This window comes from Schistocerca serialis, chromosome 9 (genome assembly GCF_023864345.2).
Source record: "Schistocerca serialis cubense isolate TAMUIC-IGC-003099 chromosome 9, iqSchSeri2.2, whole genome shotgun sequence".
Lineage (NCBI taxonomy): Eukaryota > Metazoa > Arthropoda > Insecta > Orthoptera > Acrididae > Schistocerca > Schistocerca serialis.
Window position 1 is genome coordinate 220877540 of NC_064646.1, and position 25489 is coordinate 220903028.

At 42.5% G+C, this 25489-nt stretch overlaps 1 non-coding gene across 1 annotated transcript; it reads left to right on the plus strand.

The window, feature by feature from the left end:
- Positions 1-23514: 23514 nt before the first annotated feature.
- Trnai-uau (transfer RNA isoleucine (anticodon UAU)) lies at positions 23515-23589 on the plus strand. The gene has a single exon. It is a non-coding gene; the product is annotated as a tRNA-Ile (tRNA).
- The last annotated feature ends 1900 nt before the right edge of the window (positions 23590-25489 follow it).

Sequence of the window (25489 nt, forward strand, 5' to 3'; positions counted from 1 at the left end):
TATGTTTTCAAGTTTGTGCGTGTCATATTTGCGATGCTTTCTACAAAGGAATGTCAATAGCGAGGATAATGGCCTCTTTTTTTTCCACCTGTGCCTCTGAAAGGCACACACTAATGGCTTTTTTCCAGGCGACTGTCGCGCAGCTGCCCACGATGCATTATGTGCAAGTGGTCACTTAACTTTCTTATGGAAATATTTATGACAGCAGTTTCCGCTACAGTGACAGTCTCATATAAAAATATTTCACAGGTCAAGACTTTGCGTTACAAGTCTGTAGAAACAAAATCCTATTGATATAACAGAGTACAAAAAATTTTCGTCGGCATTGTAATACATTCACTCATTTACATACATTTCATAACTCTTAAAGTACGATTCTTGGTTTCCAACATCCTTTTTCACAAGTCAGAGTCCCTAACCACTACTCATTATTCCTTACCTTATTTGTCGACACTTCTTCAATATTTCATCATAACAGATACGTAGCATACTCAAATAACTCATATAGCATCAGCTTATTGATCATAAACATACCGCAACAGCGTAATACACATCGTCATCATACCATCATAAAACCTCAGCCAAATCTCAAAAAAGGCGTAGCTTTCTGCAATAATGTCAAAAAATAAAAAAAATTCTCTGCTCATTTCAATAGTGTTATCTACCTCCAACGTACTTGAAAAATCATGACCCCATACCAAATACATCATTCAAAGCTCTCATAGTATCACAATGGTTCCGAAAAAATATGAACAGGTTACAAAGTACAGACAAAATACAATTTCGTAAGTGTGAAGTTATCCAACGGTGTAATTACGTAAACATCTGTCACTGATGTAGTAAAATAAACGTTTGTCTCTCTCAGTTAAATGACCAGATAGCTGTGTATTTTGTGTTGGAGAAATATAGTACCGATGTGTAAAGTTGTATAAGCAAATACCATATTAGCTAGGGCTCCTTGTGCTTGCCAAACACCTGGTACACAAAGTAGGCGTGTACCCCCCTGAGGATTAATGTAATTATACCCTCAGGTGTTACAGATTACAGCAATGGAATGAAATGTATCAAGGAAAACTTTCTTTGTAATTCAAAAATCTTGAAAAATAAATGGTTTAAGTACAAAATTAATCACTCAAATGTGTGTCCTGTAGCGCTAAATGTGCGTCTTGCTGTAAGATAATTCTGTGGAACTGTCGTAGTTATCGTCCTCTGTAAGCAAAGTTCTGCTGAAGTCAATGTACTCGTACTTACCTCATCATAAAAGAAAGTGAAATGCTTTGCGTATAGATACCGTAGTTATTATGTACCTTACTGTGATCAAGAAAGTACCATAATGTAACGTATTGTTGTGCTACAAAAAAGGCTGTCTCATTGTAGCTATACCACAAAAGTTACTACTAAAACATGTTTTACTTTCCAGAATAATACAGAAAAACTGTGCAGATATAAAACAGATACAGCGCGAAAGCAAAATTGTAAATTGTCACTCATTAGTAGCATCGTGATAAAATCGTGTAGCTGTCACATAAACTAACCACTGTGTCTTCTGGTATCTCACAGAAAGTACTTTAAATCCAGAATGTATTTTCAAGTAAACCAAAATGTTGCATTAAAATCTCATTAGCAGTACTGATAAATGTTCTTAGTATGTGAGCCTTATAGTCATTACGTAATCGTGCAACTAACAAGCAAGAATGTACACACACAATAACACTGTGACGTCTGTTCACTATAACAATGCATTCATAATTTCTGTTTCAATAAGTTCTCTTGGTTCTTAACTGGATATTTTATTTTAAAACATAGTTACATGTTATCAGTTTCCAAGTGTGACAAAGAGTACTAGTAACGTGAAGTGAAAAATTTTATAGTAAAGACTAAATTTAAAAAAAAAAAACAGATTATCTCTCAATAAACGGTTTTACATGTGAAATGTAGTGTAAACCTTTACTCTTCCTAGTACGCAGTCTTTCAACTTCGACGCAATTATCATGTGGTATACGTCGGTAAAGAATACTGGAATTTTTCTCAAGGTTAGCGTCTATGTAATTTTTCTCTGAGCCAGCTGGCGCACGCGGCTGCCTGCTGTGCGAGTCATTGTCTGTCTCTTTCTTCGCGCACGTCGTTATTAGGATTAGGAGACCTAACTTCTACAAATTTACCTTGCCGAGAGTGCCCTGCTCTGTTTGAATCCCGCCAATTCTGATGAAATTCAGGTCTGTCGTTATGATTATATCGTCTGCCGTCATGTCGGTAGTTCCTGTAGTTTCTTTCTTGTCGGTTAAGTGGTGGACAATTTCTCCCTGAATTATCACTGCTCGGTGGATCGTTGCGTCTGAAGTTATTCTGTCTCCCATGATAATAATAGTTCTGATTGCCATATTGTCTGTTTCTATGATTGTCTCTGTCATATTCATTACTACGGAAATGTGATCTTTCTCTGTAACTATTACTCTGCCAGTGGTTGTCATATGGGTGGTGTCTGTTTTGTTCACGATTTGCGTTGTAAGAATAGACTTGTCGTGTCCAGTTATTGTTTCTGTCATCACGGAATTGTGACGGATGTGACCTGTAATGATTGTTTTCCTGTTTTCGCATTCCGCGACTGTCTGTGTCAATTTCTAATTCTTGTAAGAGTCCCTGAAAAGCCTCAATGTCGTCTTTGCAACGTCCTGCTAAAATAATATGTCGGAAATGTTCAGGTAATTTGATTAAGCAAATGCGGATGAGTTCTGAGGGGCTGTATGGGTTTGACAGGTACTGATTCATGTGCAACATGTCTTCAAAATATTTCACAAGACTGGAAAATTCAGATTGTTCGAAATGTTTCATCATTATGATGCTATGTTTTATTCGGTCTTGTGTAGCTTGAGACCAATATACTGAGGGGAAGGCATGATAAAATTCTCCTTCACTGTGACAATCGTGAATGACCGATCGCATTCTTACAGCTGGTTCATTCTCTAAGTAGCCTCACATAAATTCGAATCTGTGTTCCAACGACCAGTTAGGAGGAAAACAATGAGAGAATTGATGGAGCCATGCTTGTGGATGAATGTCGTTGCCAGAATTCTTAAATATTTTAAATTTAGGTGTAGTAATGAACAGCTTATAGTCAAAATCATCATGTCCGCGAGTCGCATGTCGGTCATTGTTACGTCGTGTCGGCGGTTCCATCTCAAAATTCAATGCGCCATGCCAATTCCTTTCATAATTTCCGAAGTGTCCTGTGTTATTATTTTGTGGTTGTTCCGTATTTCTATTTCCCTCTACCCGTACTGGAGCGCGAGTGTCCTCTGAAATATGTAATTCTTGTATTACTTGTGCCAACTGATCTTGTACTTCCCGCATTTCTCTTTTGTACTGTGTATTGATTTGATTTTGATTTTCTTTGAATTTTCTCATTTGTTCATACTCTTCAGTGTCCGTGAAGGCTACAGGTCTTGTTTCATTCAGATGATCATCTACCTTTGTAGATAAGTTAGTGAACTGATCTGAAAGTTCGGCTACTTTCTCCGATAGTGTACTTATTTCCTCAGTGTGTTTTTCTGAACCAAGTTTCAGAGTATATACTGTGTCCTTTAAGTTTTGCTGAGTTTTTGCAAGTTGCGTAACTGAATCGGTAGATGCAACTGAGTCAATTTTAGCTTGCAAGGTGTCGTGATTTTCATGAACAATGGTTTGCAGTTCTTTTATGGCTGCTTCTTGATTCTGTAATGCGTTTTCATGCCGCGAGAAAAAGGTTGAAAATGCTCACAAATTTGTGTTTTTACTTCATTACAAACTTTTTGACATTTCGATTCAATGTTATGCAACTGAGTAGTTAAATCTTCACGTGTTTGCTCAAGTGTGGTGTCTAACTTTTAAGGCTTTTGCTGTGTTTGTCTCTGATTTTGTTCCATTGTGTCTAACTGTTGCTGTTTGTCTCTGGTGTTGTTCCATTGTGTCTAACTTTTGAAGCTTTTGCTGTGTTTGTCTCTGATTTTGTTCCATGTGTTGCAGTAGCTGTAATAACAATGCATTAATGTCTGGAATCTGTTCCTCTACGCTTTTCGGCAGTGCATTTGCACCGCCAACATTCACATTTTGACAAGCAGAAAATGTGTCTTGACTTATTTGAGAAAATGGTCAGGACGCAAAACCTGAATCTACAGTATTTGCAAAATTGTGTCCTGTCATTTCGGATTCCTTAGGCGAGATGTTGCCGAGCGATCGATCGATAATGCTTCCCTGTTCACTAATTGTTTCACTGCCTACGCCACTGTTTGCCGCCTGCTCCATTTCCCTATGCACAACTACCAAATTACTATGTTGAACATTAGTTAATTCATTACACGGTGGCGCTAACACACTGCTTTCGTCTTCACTGTCATTTCTTAGTTTACTTTGGAGCCTAGTAATACGTTTTTCACACGCCATAATTGTCACAATATTTCACATGATAACACAGAAAAGCACAATTTGAAAAGCAAAATAAGATAATATAGCAATGGAAATAATGTCTACTTAATTGCAAGCACAGCTGCGAAATACTTGGTGCAAATCTACATGCAAGTCACAACTGTTTTACTGTACAACAATGAAAAACTACAATTACAAAGGAAATTCTCTCTATGATTATGCACTAGCGATAAACAAAGGCTACACTAATTACACAAACTTGAAGAAAAAAATCAGAAATTTCCAGTGAGGTATCCTGGCAGGGTAGCCATATGAAACGTCCCCTTTGAACAATTATACATGACTGTCCTTATACTGACACACAATGTTTTTAGCGCAATGCAATCTGACTTTCAATAATCCCTACAAATGAATGGCCCTGACTAACATTAACCTATACATTTCACAAATCACTTACCTCACAAAAATCTTCATTACTCAAACTACTGCAATATAGCGAGCACCACTACTGCCAGCTAAATAAAAGATTCTAACTACTAAAGGCACTAACTACTGACAGGCATAGTTAGCAAATAAAAGATTTTGATAGAGAACAAATGATGTATTTACCTTAATAGTCATAATATATATAGCAGTTCATGACATCCAGTCTTACAAATTTCAAAACACCACCATCTCTCTCCCCACATCCACCACTGCTGGCGGCTCATCTCCAACTGTGAAACGCTACGCGCTGTTCACATCCAGCTGCCCAACACTACAATGGCAGACAAGAATGCAAACTAGCCACAGACTTCACACAGCACAGCCAGTGATTTTCATGCAGAGCGCTACGTGGCGTTACCAATAAAAAAAACCTCTACAGCCTACTTACAACCGATAAGAGTGCGGTGGGGTGGAGATCTCTTCAGAACACCACGTTGCAAGGCATCCCTGATATGCTCAATAATGTTCTTGTCTGGGGAGTTTGGTGGTCAGCGAAAGTGTTAAACTCAAAAGAGTGTTCCTGGAGCCACTACGAACATTTCTGGACGTGCGGAGTGGCGCATGGTGCTGCTGGAAATGCCTAGTCAGTCGGAATGCACAACGGACATGAATCGATGCACTTTGTCGGATAGGATTCTTACGTATGTGTCACCTTTCAGAGTTGTATCTAGACGTATTATGGGTCCTATATCACTGCAACTACACACAGTCCACACCATTACAGAGCCTCCACTAACTTGAACAGTCTCCAGATGTCATGCAGGGTCCATGGATTCATGAGGTTGTCTCCATACCCGTACACGTCCATCCGCTCTATACAATTTGAAACGAGACTCGTACGACCAAGCAACATGTTTCCAGTCATCAACAGTCCAATGTCGGTGTTGACGGGCCAGGCGAGGCTTAAAGCTTTGTGTCGTGCAGTAATCAAGGGTATACGAGTGGGTGTTCGGCCCCGGAAGCCCATGGTTCTCACGGTGACACTTGTTGATGGCGCAGCATTGAAATCTGCAGCATTTTGCGGAAGGGTTGCACTTCTGTCACGATGAACGATTCTTTTCAGTCATTGTTGGTCTCGTTCTTGCAGGATCTTTTTCCGACCGCAGCGATGTCAGAGATTTAATGTTTTACAGGATTGCTGATATTCACGGTGTACTCGTGAAATGGTCGTACGGCAAAATCCCAATTTGATCGCTACCTCAGCGATGCTGTGTCCCATCGCTCGTGCGCAGACTATAACACCACATTCAAAATCACTTAAATCTCGACAATCTGCCATTGTAGCAGCAGTAACAGGTGTAAGAACTGAGCCAGACACTTGTTCTCTTATATAGACGTTGCTAACCGCAGCGCCGTATGCTGCCTCTTTACATATCTCTGTACAGTATTTGAATACGCATGCTTATAGACGTTTATTCGGCGCTTCATTATAGAAGTAATTTGGTACACAATTAGATGTCTCCGTCTTCCTGTAGCATCGGTGGTTTCATGCAGAAAGCACTGTTACTTTCAAAATAATTAATAAAACGGTAGTTTCAGGGAGAAACCAAGGGTAATCAGAGGGTTAAGGCGTAGCAGATCAGGAGAACGTCGTACGCTAGACGCGAGGGAAAGCCGGTGGAGTGTAACGACTAGTGTTAAAGCTCGGCCGCGAGAGCACGGGCGCTCCCTTCCCGTAACAAAGCCGTCACACGCCGCGGTCGGTGCATCGGCACGACGCCACGTGGGCAGCAGGTAGAGCGGTCCGCACTCGACACGGCTGTTTACTGCGCCGTAAATCCGACGGCCCGCCGCCGTGGGCACGGCAGGCCGCGCCCGAGCCCTCCTCGGTACTCACGCGTCCGGGGGGAACCCCAGAAACGTGGCCGTTTCTCTCGCATCGGAGCGTATTTCATTCGCGGCTCCGCCCAATTTAGTGGCACAGTAGCGGCTAATTTGTTCATAAAGCCCGGTAAAACGACGTTAATTCGCGGCCAGCTTCCGGCTGGCGGTGCCATTAAACGCCTCAATTATCGGGGTTCTGATTTCATTAGGTAAGACATCAGGCGCGCCTGCTTTGCATGTGCCCACCGAGCGGGCGGAGGGCCCGTCTTGTTTACGGTTATTGGTATCGATTTTATCGACACTTTACATACTAATGAGTCCTTGTTGGAAGAGTATCGGGAACAGGGGGAAGGAAAAGAATGCTGGCGGGGAAAAAAGGAAACGACGGATCGGACACTTAAAAGAGTATACTGTTACCGAGAAGCTCATAACTACGTAATTTATCGGTGGCAGATAGCGCGTATACGGAATTAGCGTGTGACGGGCAGCGTGTAACAGCAGATTTCAATTGGCCAGTCACCACTGTTCGTGGCATTGCCTGGGAGATGGTCACAGTTGCCATTACCCACGCTGACAGCGGGATAAAGTTAAATCCTTACGAAATCCAAATCAGTAGGAACTACAAATAGAAGACTGCAAATAGCCCCTATACAACTAGAACGTTGATTTAGGAGGGTTTATTGGGCAGTCAGGGACCTGCGACCTGGACTAACACATCGAGAATCTGTGAAAGCCATACTAAGTGTAGCGGAGAGTTTATAAATAAAACTGTTGTGCTACTATGAGTACTATAACACCCCAACGACCCCCTTAAAGTCAATTAAGACGGAATATCATAATATGAAGTAGGGAAGAGATACCTTGGGAAATACGACATCCTTGCCGATAAGCTAACACCAATAAGTTTTGATAACAACAACATTATACATCACTGAGAGTTTTTGTTATGAAAAGAGGAGGAAGAAACCTCAGATTTAATTAATGGACAAATATCCAAGTGATAAATGCAATTAATATCTTGAAAGCTAAGTCCAACGAGATGTTAGTCAGAGATAACTTTTATGTGGAAGAGAGTTGTAAGCGCAACGAAGAAATTCAATGCGCCTACAATACTCTTTCACAGAGGAAGTCGCTTGCTGGCTCTCGTCCCGTAAAGACGTGCGAGAACAATTCTTGTCTTAGTTACTGAGTGTACGGAACGCGACGAGATTGTTTTGCGTTCAGAAGTGTTTCTTGCGTGACGTGATTCACGAACTTCGGAAACTTATTTTCTAAGCAGAGACAGGAAATGATAGACCATGCATAACGGGTTAATTGAACTTTATTGACGAAACTACTGAATATTGGACTTGACTTTCAAATAGTTGGAACTAAAAGAAGAGTGGGATAGTATATCAAAGGACTACACTCAATCAGTCTCGAGTAGGACACAATTACACGACTTCACGAAGATAGTATAATTACGCTGAAGAGTCAAGTTGTCGTAATTGTCAAGAAACTTAATTTTAATAGAACTGACTTAACCAACCAACTGCGTGTGCGTGTGGTGCGAACATTATGAAGTATTTAGTGGCCAAGGAACAATAAACTGTTCGTTCCAAGTGAACTATCAAGCGTGGACTACATTATTGAGAGATTTAATCAATGATAGTGAACCAACGACTGTTCAGCAGGGACAATTTATCTGAATATCAAAATACGTACTCCATTAATTGAAAAGAGAACTTTTGAACTTTTTTTTTTAACATTACGGCGTATGTTCACTCAGAAGCGATCAAAGAGTATCTGTGGATCTCGCTTCATACATGTTCAACAAGTCCATAGCGACAAGCCAACAACGTACGAGAAGACTGATAATTACAATGTTTCCTCGCAATTGGTGGTGTGTACGATGCGCATGAGATAAGATTTAACAACTACTGCATATCTGGGCAATGAATCATTTACTCTTAAATCAGAAGAAGCATCCATCGTATGAGTTCGCATTTCTGTCTCCCGTGCACCAACGGGGACCTACGTCATCGCGCATCGTGTCTCATCTCCACTGCGAGAGCTGTGGCAGTAGCAGCTCTACGGAGTCGACAATATCAGCACGCGGTTCGAGTGCGGTGACGCCACAGTACTTAACGATGTGTAGGGAATCTACAAATAAAGAGGTTAAGAAACGTTATAACAACCAAACCGGTTGAATTCTACATATGCCACTTTGGGTTAACGTAGAGAGCTATCTAGTCACTCGAAGCAAGCATCGTCACCTCGCTCTGAAAACTTCAACGCTGTGCCTGGGAGACGCAAGGTGAGTCTCCCCGTCTTTTTCGGCGTTCGAGGTCCGATACTTCCTCGAGCACGGGAGAAACATTAACAGTGATGTGTACCGTGAGAGGCCCCGTAGCCTACCCAAGTCCGTCAGGAACGAACCTCCTGGGCTCTGAACTGAGCGCATATTTCTGCTCCATACGTCCACACCTCTCCAAGATCACGTGAAATTGTAATCGCCAAGTTCAAGTGGGAGCAGTTTCACAATCGGCCATACAGACCGAACATGTCGCCCTGCGACTTTCATGTGTCCGATCCACTAAAAAAAAAATCTCAAAACTGAGCGTTTCAACTCGGACGATGAAATAAGGACACGATAGATGACTGGCTGTCTCCTGTCAAAGTCACAGGAATTCTGGGAACAGGAAACCTTTTGGCTTGTGAAACAGTGGGATACGTCTCCCCAGGCCTCTGCTGATTACTTTTGAATAAAGACTTCAATTATACTTACAGTGCTGTTTCGCACGTTTTCTTTCGAACACCTCTCATATTTCCTTATGTTTAGAATGCCGGGAAATAACAGTTTCTAATCACATATTATTTAATCGTTGACACTTTTAAATTGTTCCTCAGAGGAACAATGTAAGTGTGCATACATTCGAAGACCCAATAAGTCGGAGATAAACTGCCCGGCAGATGATTCTCTGAACCACCTTCAAGTTGTCTCTCTACCGTTGCACTCTCCAACGGCGCGCGGGAGAAACGAGCCCTTAATTTTTTCTGTGCAAGCCCTGATTTCTCTTATTTTATCGTCATGATTATTTCTCCATACGTGGATGGGTGCCAACAGAATGTTTTCGCAATCGGGGGACAAAACTGGTGATTGAAATTTGATGAGAACATCCTGTCGCAACGAAAAACGCCTTTGTTTTACTGATTGCCACTCCAACTGACATACCATGTCTGTGGCCCAGTCTCCCCTATTTCGCAATAATACAAAACGACCTGCCCTTCTTTGAACTTTTTCGATGTCATCCTTCAGTCCCACCTGATGCGGATCCCACACCGCACAGCAATACTCCAGGGTTGGGCGGACAAGCGTGATGTAAGCAGTCTCTTTAGTAGACTTGTTGCACCTTCTAAGTTTTCCGTCACTCAATCGCAGTCTTTGGTTTGCTCTACCCACATTATTATCTATGTCATCGTTCCAGTTTAGGTTATTTGAAATTGTAATCCCTGTGTATTTAGTCGAATTTACAGCCTTCAGATTTGTGTGACTTATCGCGCAATAGAAATGTAGCGGATTTCTTTTAGTGCTCATGTGAATAACCTCACATTTTTCTTTATTCAGAGTTAATTGCCGCTTTTCGCATCATGCAGATACAACTTGTTTTGGTCATATAGTGAGTTTACAAAGCGGTAAATGACAGCATCATCTGCAAACAATCTAAGAAGTCTAGTCATATCGTCTCCTATGTCGTTAATTAGATCAGGAACAATAGAGGGCCTGCAACACTTCCTTGGGGAACGCCGGATATTACTTCTGTTTTACTCGATGACTTTCCGTCTGTTACTACGAACTGTGACCCTTCTGACAGGAAATCACGAATCCAGTCGCACAGCTGCGGCGATATTCCATAGGCACGCAGTTTGGTTAGAGGACGCTTGTGAGAAATGGTGTCGAAAGCCTGTATCCACGCTATGTTTTTCTCCAGGTAATTCATAATGTTCGAATACAGTATATGTTCCAAAACCCTACTAGACATCGACGTTAGTGATATGGGCCTGAGATTTAGTGGATTACTCCTATTTTCCTTTTTTGGGTATTGGTGTGACTTGAGCAATTTTCCAGTTTCCAGGTACGGATATTTCTATGAGGGATCGGCAGTATATAATTGCTAAATATGGAGCTATTCTATCAGTATACTCTTAAAGGAATCTGACTGGTATAATATCTGGACCAGAGTCCTTCCTTTATTAAGTGATTTAAACTGCTTTGCTACACCGAACATATCTACTTCTATGTTTCTCACCTTGGCAGTTGTTCTTGATTGGAATTCAGGAATATTTACTTCGTCTTCTTTAGTGAAGGAATTACGGAAAAGCGTGTTTAATAACTCTGCTTTAGTGGTAGTGTCATCGGTGACTTCAAAGTTGTTGTCGCACAGTGAAGGTATTGATTGCGTCTTGTCACTGGTGTGCTTTATGTATGACCAGAATCTCTTTGGGTTTTCTGCCAGATTCCGAGACAGAATTTCGTTGTGGAAATTATTAAAAGGATCTGACATTGAAGCACCCCTATATTTCGAACTTCTGCTAAACTTTGCCAATCTTGGGGATTTTGCGTTCTTCTAAATTTGGCGCCCTTTTTTGGTTTTTCTGCAACAACGATCTGACCCGTTTTGTGTACCATGGGGGTTCAGTACCATCATTTATGCGGCATGCAGGGTGATTCACGAAGCTATGCAAATATTTTTATATGTTATTCTACAAGTAAAACCGAAGAAAAAATTCATATAGAGATAGGTCCGCAAATGCTTAGTTACGGAGTTACGGCTAATAAAAGATTTTGCCTGAAATTTAGCAACTTCGCTGATATGAAGGCATCGGAAAACTGAACGAGGTTAAAGTAAAGCATGATTTTCATTTATTTTGTTGTTATTGGTCTGGTGAATCTAATAAAACATGTCCCAGATATATATCTGCAGTAGTTTTCCAGAACATCCAGAGAGGCAAAGATTATTATGCAAGTAAATTTGTTTACTTTCCATTAAGAATGTAGAAACTTTTATGTCATTGTTGGCGACCGTTACTGAATTGTTTCAGTCGTTTCCTATCCTTGAAACGAATTAGTTTTTTGCATTACTCAGTGAAATAACATAATAACAACAGTGTATTTAAGTGAAACCGCATAGTAACTGTTGTAGTTTTGTAGACTATTTATGAAATAGGGACACCTTTCAAATTTACGACAGAGGAATACGCCGATATGGTGTTTATTTACGATAAATGTGATGGTAATGCTGCGGCTGCAGTTAACGAATATCGTGTACGTCATCCAACTCGGAGTATGCACGAACCATTGGTGGAGTATTTCGAATGTTACGGGAGACAGGTTCTCTACCTAGCATTCATAATCAGTACGAGCGCTCGATACGTGAAGATAATGATGAGAATATTATAGATGCTGTTCAACTTCACCTGGATACCAGTACACGACGTAACTCTCAACAATTAGGCATTTCACAATCTAAGGTACGCCGTACACTGAAGTACAATAATCTGTATCCTTACCATAAACAAAAGGTGCGTCATTTACATCCTGGAGATCTTGCTCTTCGCTTGGAGTTGTGCAACTGGTTAAATACTAATCGGCAATTACACAAATACATTTTATTTACTGATGAGGTACAGTTTACTTGAGATGATATGAACAATTTACATAACGAACACGCATAGTCTGAAGCAAACCTACATGCAACAGTGCAGCGCAATTTCCAGCAGCGATATAGCATAAATGTGTGGTGTGGTATAACAACACACACTTTATTGGACCATTCATTTTCTCAGGATCCGTAACAGGCGAGACGTACTTACTAAAAAAATGGTTCAAATGGCTCTGAGCACTATGGGACTTGCCAGAATGGGATTTTCACTCCGCAGCGGAGTGTCCGCTGATATGAAACTTCCTGGCAGATTAAAACTGTGTGCCCGACCGAGACTCGAACTCGGGACCTTTGCCTTTCGCGGGCAAGTGCTCTACCATCTGAGCTACCGAAGCACGACTCACGCCCGCTCCTCACAGCTTTACTTCAGCCAGCATCTCGTCTCCTACCTTCCAAACTTTACAGAAGCTCTCCTGCGAACCTTGCAGAACTAGCACTCCTGAAAGAAAGGATACTGCGGAGACATGGCTTAGCCACAGCCTGGGACTTAACTGCTGTGGTCATCAGTCCCCTAGAACTTAGAACTACTTAAACTTAACTAACCTAAGGACATCACACACATCCATGCCCGAGGCAGGATTCGAACCTGCGACCGTAGCGGTCGCGCGGTTCCAAACTGTAGCGCCTAGAACCACTCGGCCACTCCGGCCGGTCATATTTACTATTCCTTCGAGAATAAATGCCCCGCTTGCTCGAAGATGTTCCAGTTGCTACGCGATTGCAAATTTATTTTCAACGCGACGGCGCGCCTTCACGTTTCACCAGTGCTGTTACTACACAATTAAATGAACATTCTTGTCATAAATGGATTGATCGAGGTGCACGCATCTGTGGCCACCCAGATCACTCGATTTAACAGCAATGGATTTTTGGGTATGGGGGTTGATGAAAGACATAGCTTATGAGGACAAAGTCAATACACGTGAGGCATTACTTGCTCGCATTATGAATGCAATAGACGAAATTAAGAATAACCCGGTGAAACTGAAACGAGCAACAAAATTTGTTCATACACATGCAGCTAAATGCATTGAACTGGGTGGAGACACTTTTGAACATTAATTGTCAATGTATTGTGAAGTTGCATGTACACTGTACAACTTCTTTCACACTGAGGTTTGTTTTCTCTGGGTTTAACATGAATTCCAGTGTGTTATGGCGTTAATGAAAGCAGATTATCTGATACAGTTTCAGTTAACGTCATTTTTCCAAAATTAAATTCTCTGCAGCTTCTGTTGAAAGCTTTGTTCAATTGTCTTGAATTTAAAAAACATACTGGACCAAGTAGTTAATACATGAAAAGTTTTACGAAATTATTTCTTTGCTTCTCTGGATGTTCTTGAAACCTACTGCAGATACACGTCTGGGACATGTTTTATTAGATTCACCAAACGAATAAAAACAAAATAAATGGAAGTTGCGCTTTACTTTAACCTCGTACAGTTTTGCGATAGCTTCATATTTCCGAAATTGCTAAATTTAAGGCAAAAATCTTTTATTAGCTGTAACTCCGTAACTAAACGTTTGCAGATATATGTTTATCTGAACATTTTTCTTTCGTTTCAGTTGTAGAATAACATTAAAATGTCTGCAAAACTTTCGGGAATCACCCTGTATATCTCTCAACGTCCGTCGCTACTGTCTGTTTGAAATAATTCCACATCTTTTCTACGCTTACATGATATATTCCTTCCCCTCTCGCTCTGTCTGCCTATGTATGTGTATATTTACATACCCGTTTCCGATGCTTAAGGAAATTGTTAAGACTTGATGTAGTGTAAGAAGGGCCACCGGCACGTATGGGGATCGAAATTGAATAAAATTTACTACAAATGTTCGCACTGGAAAAGAAAACGTCTATTTCGAATTTTAGCTCGACACTCGATGGTTTTGAGTTTCTTTAATACAGATTTTTCGCTTCTGCAAGGGCATGTGCATCACATGTGGTATCACTCCTGCACATTTACGAGAGTAAAGAAGATGATGCGAATATTGGCAGCTTCCATTTGCGGATTATGTGCTTTCTGCATACGTTTGTGGAATAAAGGGTAATAATTCTGCATTGTTTCTGATTGCTGTAAGTTCTTCCTTAAAATTTATTGACGTCAAGTAAACTACATCCAAAGTTGTCGATCTGTTTATCTGTTGAATCCTCTTGTTCTGCTCTGGAAACAGGAGTGTTGTACTCTGTTGTAAGTTCAGTACTTTCGCAACATGTGTGCAGACGTGTACAAGCTGCAGTGGGGGACGTGACATCAAGTCCTGACCGATCGCGCTAGGCGGCTCGTGCCATCGGAGGCACCAAGCCTCTGGCCTCCTGTGAAGTGTCTGAGGGTCGCGGTGGAATGAGGACGCAGCTATGGTGCCCACACCGACTGCCTCTCTCGACCAGGTCTGTTTCTCACGTTGTTAAAACATTGAAAAAGGCATAATACACTCCTGGAAATGGAAAAAAGAACACATTGACACCGGTGTGTCAGACCCACCATACTTGCTCCGGACACTGCGAGAGGGCTTTACAAGCAATGATCACACGCACGGCACAGCGGACACACCAGGAACCGCGGTGTTGGCCGTCGAATGGCGCTAGCTGCGCAGCATTTGTGCACCGCCGCCGTCAGTGTCAGCCAGTTTGCCGTGGCATACGGAGCTCCATCGCAGTCTTTAACACTGGTAGCATGCCGCGACAGCGTGGACGTGAACCGTATGTGCAGTTGACGGACTTTGAGCGAGGGCGTATAGTGGGCATGCGGGAGGCCGGGTGGACGTACCGCCGAATTGCTCAACACGTGGGGCGTGAGGTCTCCACAGTACATCGATGTTGTCGCCAGTGGTCGGCGGAAGGTGCACGTGCACGTCGACCTGGGACCGGACCGCAGCGACGCACGGGTGCACGCCAAGACCGTAGGATCCTACGCAGTGCCGTAGGGGACCGCACCGCCACTTCCCAGCAAATTAGGGACACTGTTGCTCCTGGGGTATCGGCGAGGACCATTCGCAACCGTCTCCATGAAGCTGGGCTACGGTCCCGCACACCGTTAGGCCGTCTTCCGCTCACGCCCCAACATCGTGCAGCCCGCCTCCAGTGGTGTCGCGACAGGCGTGAATGGAAGGACGAATGGAGACGTGTCGTCTTCAGCGATGAGAGTCGCTTCTGCCTTGGTGCCAATGATGGTCGTATGCGTGTTTGGCGCCGTGCAGGTGAGCGCCACAATCAGGACTGCATACGACCGAGGCACACAGGGCCAACACCCGGCATCATGGTGTGGGGAGCGATCTCCTACACTGGCCGTACACCACTGGTGATCGTCGAGGGGACACTGAATAGTGCACGGTACATCCAAACCGTCATCGAACCCATCGTTCTACCATTCCTAGACCGGCAAGGGAACTTGCTGTTCCAACAGGACAATGCACGTCCGCATGTATCCCGTGCCACCCAACGTGCTCTAGAAGGTGTAAGTCAACTACCCTGGCCAGCAAGATCTCCGGATCTGTCCCCCATTGAGCATGTTTGGGACTGGATGAAGCGTCGTCTCACGTGGTCTGCACGTCCAGCACGAACGCTGGTCCAACTGAGGCGCCAGGTGGAAATGGCATGGCAAGCCGTTCCACAGGACTACATCCAGCATCTCTACGATCGTCTCCATGGGAGAATAGCAGCCTGCATTGCTGCGAAAGGTGGATATACATTGTACTAGTGCCGACATTGTGCATGCTCTGTTGCCTGTGTCTATGTGCCTGTGGTTCTGTCAGTATGATCATGTGATGTATCTGACCCCAGGAATGTGTCAATAAAGTTTCCCCTTCCTGGGACAATGAATTCACAGTGTTCTTATTTCAATTTCCAGGAGTGTATTTATCAGAGTCCCCTATCAGAAGCATTTCATTTAGATCTGCTCTGAGTTGACAAGGGCAGTTCAATGGCTGAGCTGTCTTTTGAAATTAGGTGATAATGTGAAAAGGTTTCCGACGTGATTATGGCCACGTGAAGAGAAGGGAATTAAAAGACCTTGAACGCGGAATGGTAGTTGGAGCATGGAACATTCCATTTCGGAAATCTTTGGGGAATTCCGTATTCCGAGATTAACACTGTCAAGAGTGTGCCTAGAATAACAAATTTAAGGCAGTACATCTCACCACAGACAACGCAGTGGACGACGGCTTTCACAAACTACCGAGAGCAGCGGCATTTGCGTAGAGGTGTCAATGCTAAGAGACAGCCAACACTGCTTGAAAGAATCGCAGAAATCAGTGAGAGACGTACGACGAACGTATCCGATAGGACAGTGCAGCAAAACCGGGCATTCTTGGGCTATGGGAGCAGACGACAAACGGGAGTGCCTTTGCTAACAGCGCGACATCGCCTGCAGCACCTCTTCTAGGCTCGTGACCGTATCGGTTGGACCCTAGACGACTGAAAAACCGTGGCCTGGTCGGATGAGTCCCGATTTCAGTTGTAAGAGTTGATGGTAGGGTTCGAGTGTGGCGCAGACCCCACGAAGCCCTGGACCCAAGTTGTCAACAAGGCACTCTGCAAGCTGGTGGTGGCTCCATAATGGTGTGGGCCATGTCATCGGACCACAGTTGTTCCTGACTGGTTTGAAGAACTTTCTGCAGAGTTCAAGCGAACGATTTGCTCACCCATGGAACATTTATGGGACATACTCGAAAGGTCAGTTAGTGTACCAAATCCTGCACCAACAACAGTTTCGCAATTATGACGGCTATAGAGGCATTATGGCTCCATATTTCTGCAGAGGACTGCCAAAAACTTGGTAATTTAATGTCGCTTCGGGTTGCCGCACTACTTATGGTAAAAGGACGTCCGACACGATATTACGAGGTATCCCGTGACTTTTGTCACTTCAGTGAACAATGTTAGGTATCATTTTGCTCCCCATTTGTGCGCGGCTTTTTATGAAATTCTTTTTATTTATGATGTCCGATTGGTTCAAAAGTTGTATTGTTAAAATAATATTTAATGCACGGCTGTAGGACGCAGTGGTACAGTAGGGCAGAGACGATTATAACAAGTAACTGGAAGCAAGGTAACTGAAGTAGTGGGGAAAAGCAAAAAAATCTGGACTTTGGTGTCGAGACTCGGTGGAAGAGAACTTCGTGATGAGACTCGAACGATTGACGAGCTCTTTCTGGGAGGCGAGTGGCCTCGTAAAGTAAGTGTTACGACTTAGATTATTTTGCGAGTACAGTTCACATCACAACTTATAAAAGAGGCCTCGCCTTCTCGTCATCACCGATTTCGTACAGATTTCTGGTGTATACAGAGCTTGCTACAAACGAAGGTGACGCAAGTGGGAGCGTCGAATGGTCAAGCGTTTAGAGAAAGTAGCATTTATGGCGCGGGTCGGTCGAGGCAGAGTCATTTACGTTAGTTTCCAGGCAGCGGTTGACGCAGCGGATATATGGAACGGTAATCCGAGGGCCGTGGTTCGAGTCCTTCTGCAGTGACTTCTTTACTTTCAATTTTTACGTTATTTACACTGCAAATAAATCGACAGATGAACTAAGGAACCCATTAGTTTAGGCCCTATTTGGTTAACCATTTCTGTAAAAATTAGTGCCAACAGTCTACTTGTGCCTACAAGAGAGTACTGGTTCTTTTGGAACCAGGATTCAAAAAACGGATAGATGTGTAAGCGGCGAAGTATGGTAATGTCGTCTATACTTACGAGGAGAACACGGGAAGGCTCATCTCATAAATCGATTTCCCAGAAACTAGGCACAGTGGAAGAGGGGCCAAAATAAGCGTACACATTGTGCTAAGACAGTATGATTTCGCACGTTTTGGCGGTGTTATTTTTTAGGGCTCGTTTCACTGTATTGAAACAGCACGAGACAAATAAAAAACAGGAAACGGAACATGTAAAAATTTGTAACTTTTTGTACGTAATGTATCTCTTATGTATTTCTGCAGATAGTTGATTATCTTGTCAGCGTTTTAGGGAGGTGACGGCAAAGTTCATCCGTCAGTACGGAGACAACCGCAGAGCTCTGGAGCCAGAGACCATCGGGCATGGGTTGGCCGTTGGAAGAACGACAGACGTTTATACAGGGTGAATCGCTAACTACCGCCACCTAGAGTAACTGCGAAAGTATGATAGCAGCTGATAAGTTTTTGGGGTAAGTGTTGCATGGGACAACGGGGGTCATAATACGACGTCGGTTTTTTGCTGCTAGGTGAGGCCGTGTCAGAGATATGAAAGTCAACTTTGTTTTTTTAAATGGGATGCTATAGTTTGGTACTTCTTTTCTGATAGCGGCTATCGTGACGAATCCAATGATGTGTAACAGTAAGATCTTTGAAACGTCCATTTACAGAAGGTGTTCGAAGTGATTACCATTGGTATCAATGCAGTGCTGTAATCTTCTTATCATGGATTGAGTGGTATTCCTTATCGCATCGGCACTTACAGAAGCACATGCTCTGAAAATTCTCAGTTTCACATCTTCAGATGTAGTTGGAACATCTTTATAAACAATGTCTTTTACGAATCACCACAAGAAAAATCCAGAGGCGAACGAGCCAGCTACGACACATCTCCTCTGCGTCCAATCCAACGATTTGGGAATGGTCTCTGCAGCTCATTTATAGCCATCAGCGAGAAATTTGGCGGACACCCATCTTGTTGATACCACATTCTGCTCCTTGCTCCTCAAGGCATTTCTTCCAATAACAGACATAATGTTTCTTGCAGGAATGTGGTGTACTTCCTACCATTAACATTCCCTTCGATGAAATAGGGGCCCATAATTGTGTCCTCCAGAATCCCACACCATACATTCAACGACCACGGTTTTTGGTGTGCAATTTGCCACAGCCAACAATGAATTTTCAGTTGCCAAATAATGCATGTTATGCAAATTAACATTTTCATGGTTCGTGAATGTAGCCTCGTCAGTAAATAAAATGAAATTAATAAATGTGTCATCCCTCTGAATCTAAAGTTGAGCCCATCGGCCGAATTGAGTGCTACGCCTACTACCCATACCAGTTAATTCCTGGTGGAGACTGATATGGTAAGGATGATACTTACGGCGATGCAGAGCACGAACAACACTACTCTGGCTCATGCCAGATTCCCTTGGAATTTGACGCAAACTAACACAAGGATCTCGAATCACAGTGGCAAAAGTACCTATTTCAGATTCCTCGTTAGTAACTTTCCTTTGCTGGATATGTTTCCGATGCGTTACAGATCTAGTTATCAATTTATCATACACACATTTAAATGTACGACGTCTAGGGTGAGTACGTTGAGGATATCTTTCAACGCATAAGTCTCTAGCTCTTACTGAATTTCGTTGGCATTCTCTGTAAATGAGAAGCATATCGACTTGTTCTTAAAAGGAATACATCATTCACATTCGCTTTATACGACGATATTAGTCTTACCGTTACTATTAGTGTTGTATTGCGAAACCGTCGAGTGGCAATTACATGTGAATGGCACGTTAGACGGATGCGCCGTATTCGGCGAAAATTTACCATTTGCACGATATACGAGAGAGAATTGTCAGAGCATGTGCTTCGATAAGTGCCCATGTGATAAGGAATACCACTCATCCATGATAAGAAGATTGCAGCACTGCATTGATACCAATGGTCATCACTTCTAACACCTTCTGTAAATGGACGTTCACGCCACCTTTGTGACCTTCGTTGACCTTCAAAGACCTTACTGTTACACATCATTCGATTCGTCTCGATAGCAACTATCAGAAAATAAGAACCAAACTACAGCACCCCATTTAAAAAAAAAAACAAAGTTGACCTTCATATCTCTGACGCGACCCCACTTCAGTGTCATATTATGGCCCCGATTGTCCCATGCAATATTTCTCCAGCAAACTGTTCAGCTCCTATCATACGATCGGAGTTATTTTTGGTGGCAGTAGCTAGTGGTCATTGAAAATTGTTAAGGAATAATGGGGGCACCATACCTTTGCAAACGAAATGGTTCAGCTATGGTTTTATGCCTAAGGAAAGGCAGTTACTATCGAGGAGCAGCGAGAAACACTTAAGAGGAACTCAGTTTGTGTGCAGAGGTTCGGAAGGTCAGGATATACCGTTACTGTTTGTTCGCTTACTTGAGCTGATGCAGTTAGCTATCGATATTAATTAATCGAACTGTTGTATCGATTTACGGTTCAGGAGAGAAGTTTCTGTAATTTTAGAAGCATGACTGAAAGTGTCTACATTACAGAAAAAGATTGCAATTTGATATTAAGGACTGGAAATAATTTAATTTTATTGCGCTCCTCGATTTGAATGGTAGAACTGTCGCAGTGACGCCTTCGTAAATTATCTGAATGGGGGTTTACGTTTGTTAGTTGTAACGCAATTACGAGTTTTTTGAGGATTGTGGATCGTGAATCGAAGAAGTTTTCTTTGATTTCAGCGATCGGGCTGATGCTGTTCTTGTCGCGGTTCCGGGTACGCTGTATCTGCAGCATGCCTAAAAAGTGGATGCTGTGATTAATTGTAGAACTTAACGAAGGCGTTCTCGAAGGGATAGATAACGGTGGTGAATGTACTGGATGGATTTGGTAATTAGAGTGAGAAGTGAGGAGGATTTTGTGGATACTGATTTAATTTAGTGTCGAGCGGAGTTTTCGATTTTTGTAGAGATTTGAATATTCTTAGAATGAGATTTTGACTCTGCAGCGGAGTGTGCGTTCATATGAAACTTCGTGACAGATTAAAACTGTGTGTCGGACCGAGACTCGAACTCGGGACCTTTGTTTCACGCGGGCGAGTGCTCTACTAACTGAGCTACCCAAGCACGACTCACGACCCGTCCTCACAGCTTCAATTTTGCCAGTACCTTGTCTCCCACCCTTCAAACTTCACAGAAGCTCTTCTTCGAACCTTGCAGAACTAGCACTCCTGGAAGAAACGACGTTGCGGAGACATGGCTTAGCCACAGTCTGGGGGATGTTTCCAGCACACAGTTTTAATCTGCCAGGAAGGTTCATATGAGCGCACACTCCGCTCCAGAATGAAAATCTCATTCTGGAAGTTACCAAATAATTGCTCTTCGAAAAAAAAACACTTCTTATGACACAAACAAGCGAGGTATTAAACTGTGGAATATTAACAAGTAGAAGTGAGCTGTCAAAGGCATGGATTCTTGAGTGACAAATGAACGTAAGGCAGATAATCCAAAATATTTGCGAAATAAAGAATTTTCACTTCAAGATAATTTAATTGATAAATTCATATTAAAATAATGAGGGCTATAGTTTGTGTTTAAAAGGATATAAGGGAGTTTACGAACGTAGTTTCTTAACGTAAAGACAGAGATATTGTTTATATTATTGATGTACGTTGCATAACAACAAAACAGGTCACAGACTGTATCTGTCAAAATTCGTACATCTGAAACATTTTGGATTTTTAGTGAAGGTAGTACGAGTAAGTAAGAAGGTAGCAAAATTTATCAACCTTTACTGTGATTTTAAGATACTGTGATACTTTACTGTGATTTTACTTAAAGCTCAGCAGGGAAGTGAGTGTATCTAAGGTCTGTGAGTTATATTAAAGAGCGGTCTGACGTGTGTATTGTTAGTAGTGATTCTTGATTACTCTAAAATGTTACGAGTAAGAAAATTAAATGGTTTCTGTTATAGGAACAGTTCTAGAGTGCTCTTATATGCGTGTTTCGACAAAACAATTTCAAATTAATTTCGATCAATTTATGGTATTAAATCTTTGATATTAATGGACAGTGTACGGTACTCAGCTGCGTTTTTTCGTTAGTGTCTTGACGTCAGTATAGGAGGAACTAGCGATTAAAAGTCACTGTTCTTGACCTTAATGTAATAGTAAAACGGAGCGGAAAGGTATTTAAAAAGTATGTCGATAATAAACTACGCAAATAGTTACCGCTCGTGTGCTCAATAGCAATTCCCAGGACCTTAACTTTTGTATAGCGAGAGCGTGACGCCTGCGTTCCTTCACATTATAAATCAAAATTCTTAGCACTATTCACTACTTAAAATTCTGTTTTTTTCCCTCAATTTCTTCTCTTATTGGGCCTGGGTTGTGTCTACTGGCGACAGGGCTAGTTACGTGAAGTTATAGGCGGCAGTACCGGCGCAGTGCAACATGTGTCGGTTTATACGTGAATCTTCGACCGTGTCTGAGAAAACGACGGTCAAAGTTTTCGAAATATTTTATGTGCCTTTTAGCGAGAAATTAGTTCACGGGAAGCGTTGGCACAGTGGCTAGCATCGCGGCTTATCGCTTTGGCGCCGCGTGTTCGAAACCGATTACTATTATTATTTTTGTTTTCGTTTATATACCCATGTCCGTAGAAGATTACTACAAGAACGTTTTCCAGTGTAAATGGAAATTATGTTGTCCTTATTCATCTACTAATTGTATGTCTGATGAATGAATTAAAAGAAAACAGTAAATGAATGAGAAGATTATTTGAATCTGTTTTCAGGAAAATTTCTGTAGTGTATCTTGATTCTTAAACATTTGCAAGCGCCAATTTTCGGAAAAGTGATTCGTTATGCGTGGTTTGCCGCGAAATTATTATCAATGCGTGAAATCTTCAGCTATGTTAACGACGATTCTTTCCCGAGTGAGATTCGTACGAATAAATGCCACCGTTGCAATTCTGCCTTCGCACTTTGCTTGGAATTTCTATGTTTCGAATGTTTCTACGATTTGTATCATCCAAGGGAATGCACCAAATCTTCCAGACGAATAAATATAAGATTAAAATACAATAATTAATATAAAAATGAATATAAGAATGAAACTGAACAGTATGAGAATTTAAAAATGTATTTACTAAGATGGTATCTGTTCTTTCGGACATGCAGAAAGAACAGATACCATCTTAGTATATATATAGTTAAGGCTCACCGGCCACTTGACCATCTTCTTCTTCTGTGCGAATGCACAAACAGTGCCCGAACTCTTACGGGAATCGGCAATGCGCCGCGAATAATGAGTATAATGGGCGGGGGGCACTACGAATGTAGTGAGGGACAATACGTAGAGAATGTGGGTTCCGCGGGAGGCGTGCCAGAGATAGATCCCTGCAGTCGCGCTACCCTATGTGCCCTCGCTGGCTCAGATGGATAGAGTGTCTGCCATATAAGCAGGAGATCCCGGGTTCGAGTCCCGGTCGGGGCACACATTTTCATCTGTCCCCGTTGACGTATGTCAACGCCTGTAAGCAGCTAAGGGTGTTCATTTCATTGTAATTTAAGAATTTAAAAAGACTGCAACTTCTGAAAATACCATTGACAACTACACTGAGGTGGCAAAAGTCATGGGATAGGAATATGCACGTATACAGATGGCGGTAGTGTTGCGTACACAAGGTATGGAAGGGCAGTGCATTGGCGGAGATATCATTTGTACTCAGATAGTCAATGTGAAAAGGTTTCCGACGCGATTATGGGCCCAAGACTGGACTAAACGGATTTTGAAAGAGGAAGTATATTTGCAGCTAAAGGCATGGGACATTCCACTTCGGATATTCTTAGGCAATTCAGTATTCCGAGATCCACAGTGTCAAGAGTGGGCCCAGAATACCACATTTTATGCATTACCTCTCACCGTGGACAACGCAGTGGTCGACGGCTTTCACTTCGCGACCGAGAGCAGGGGCGTTAGCGTAGAGTTGCCAGTGCTGACAGACAAGAAGCACTCTGTGAAAGAATCGCTGAAATCAATGAGAGACGTACGACGAATATCCGTTAGTACAGTGTGGCGAAATGTGGCGTTAATGGGCTATGACAGCAGAAGACCGACGCGAGTGACCTTGCTAACAGCATGAATCGCTTGCAGCCCATCTCCTGGGATCGTAACCATATCGGTAGTACCTTAGCCGACTGGAAAACCATGGCCTGCTCAGATGAGTCCCGATTTCAGTTGGTAAGAACTGGTGATAGGGTCGAGTGTGGCGCAGACCCCATGAAGCAATGGACCCAAGTTGTCAACAAGCCACTGTGCAAGCTGGTGTTGGTTCCGTAATGATATGCATTGTGTTTACATGGAGTAGACTGGGTCATCTCGTACAGGTGAACCGAGCATTGGCCGGAGATGGTTAAGTTCTGTTACTCGGAGACCATTTGCAGACAACCAAGGATATCATGGTCCCAAACATATCACCGGGCCACAAATGTTCTCATTTGGTTTGAAGAACATTCTGAACAAATCCAGCGAATGATTTGGCCACCTAGATCTCCCGACATGAAGACCATTGAAAATTTATGGGACACAATGGAGAGGTCATTTCGTGCACAAAATCCTGCAACAGCAACACTTTTACAATTATGGACAACTATACAGACAGCATAGCTCAGAATTTCCGCAGGGGGCTTCCAACGACTTATTGAGACCCATTGCCATGTCGAATTGTTGCACTACGCCAGGTAAACGGATGTTCGGCACGATATTAGGAGGTATCCCATGACGGTTGTCGCCTCAGTGTACAATAGGTTCTTATAATAAGTGTATGACACTTATTGTAATTTAACAGTAATTATAGCGCCCTTATATCCCCTATTTTGTTAAGAAACGTTCGCGCAGTAACTTTCTAAGGACGTGGGTAGATAAATGCAAAAATAAAATAAAATAAAGTAAATAAAAACAATAATCGGCTTTCGAAAAAGGGACGCGGAAGTATAAATCCTAAACCGTAACCACTGTGCCAACATTTCGACTGAGTTCATGCGCACTGGAAGACACCTGAAGTAGATCGAAAAATTTGACCGTCGTTTTCTCAGAAATGATCGAGTATCTGAGATTAAACCAAGACACGTGTTCGCTTACTTTGAGTCGTCTTCCACTGAGCGAGATTTCTGGGAAATCGGGTTATGGCAATTGCCGTGTTCTCATCGTTAGCCAAAATCTGGGAAACATACGACAGCCTCCCCCAAATGCACTCCGCTAGTGCAATCCTACGACCTCCGTTATTCATCAAAAATTTCAAGACGGTTGTTACCTCATCGAGAGAAAAAAAGAAATCACATCCGTAGAAGACTACGTTAAATATATTCTAGTTATACTCGCAAAATATGGCGAA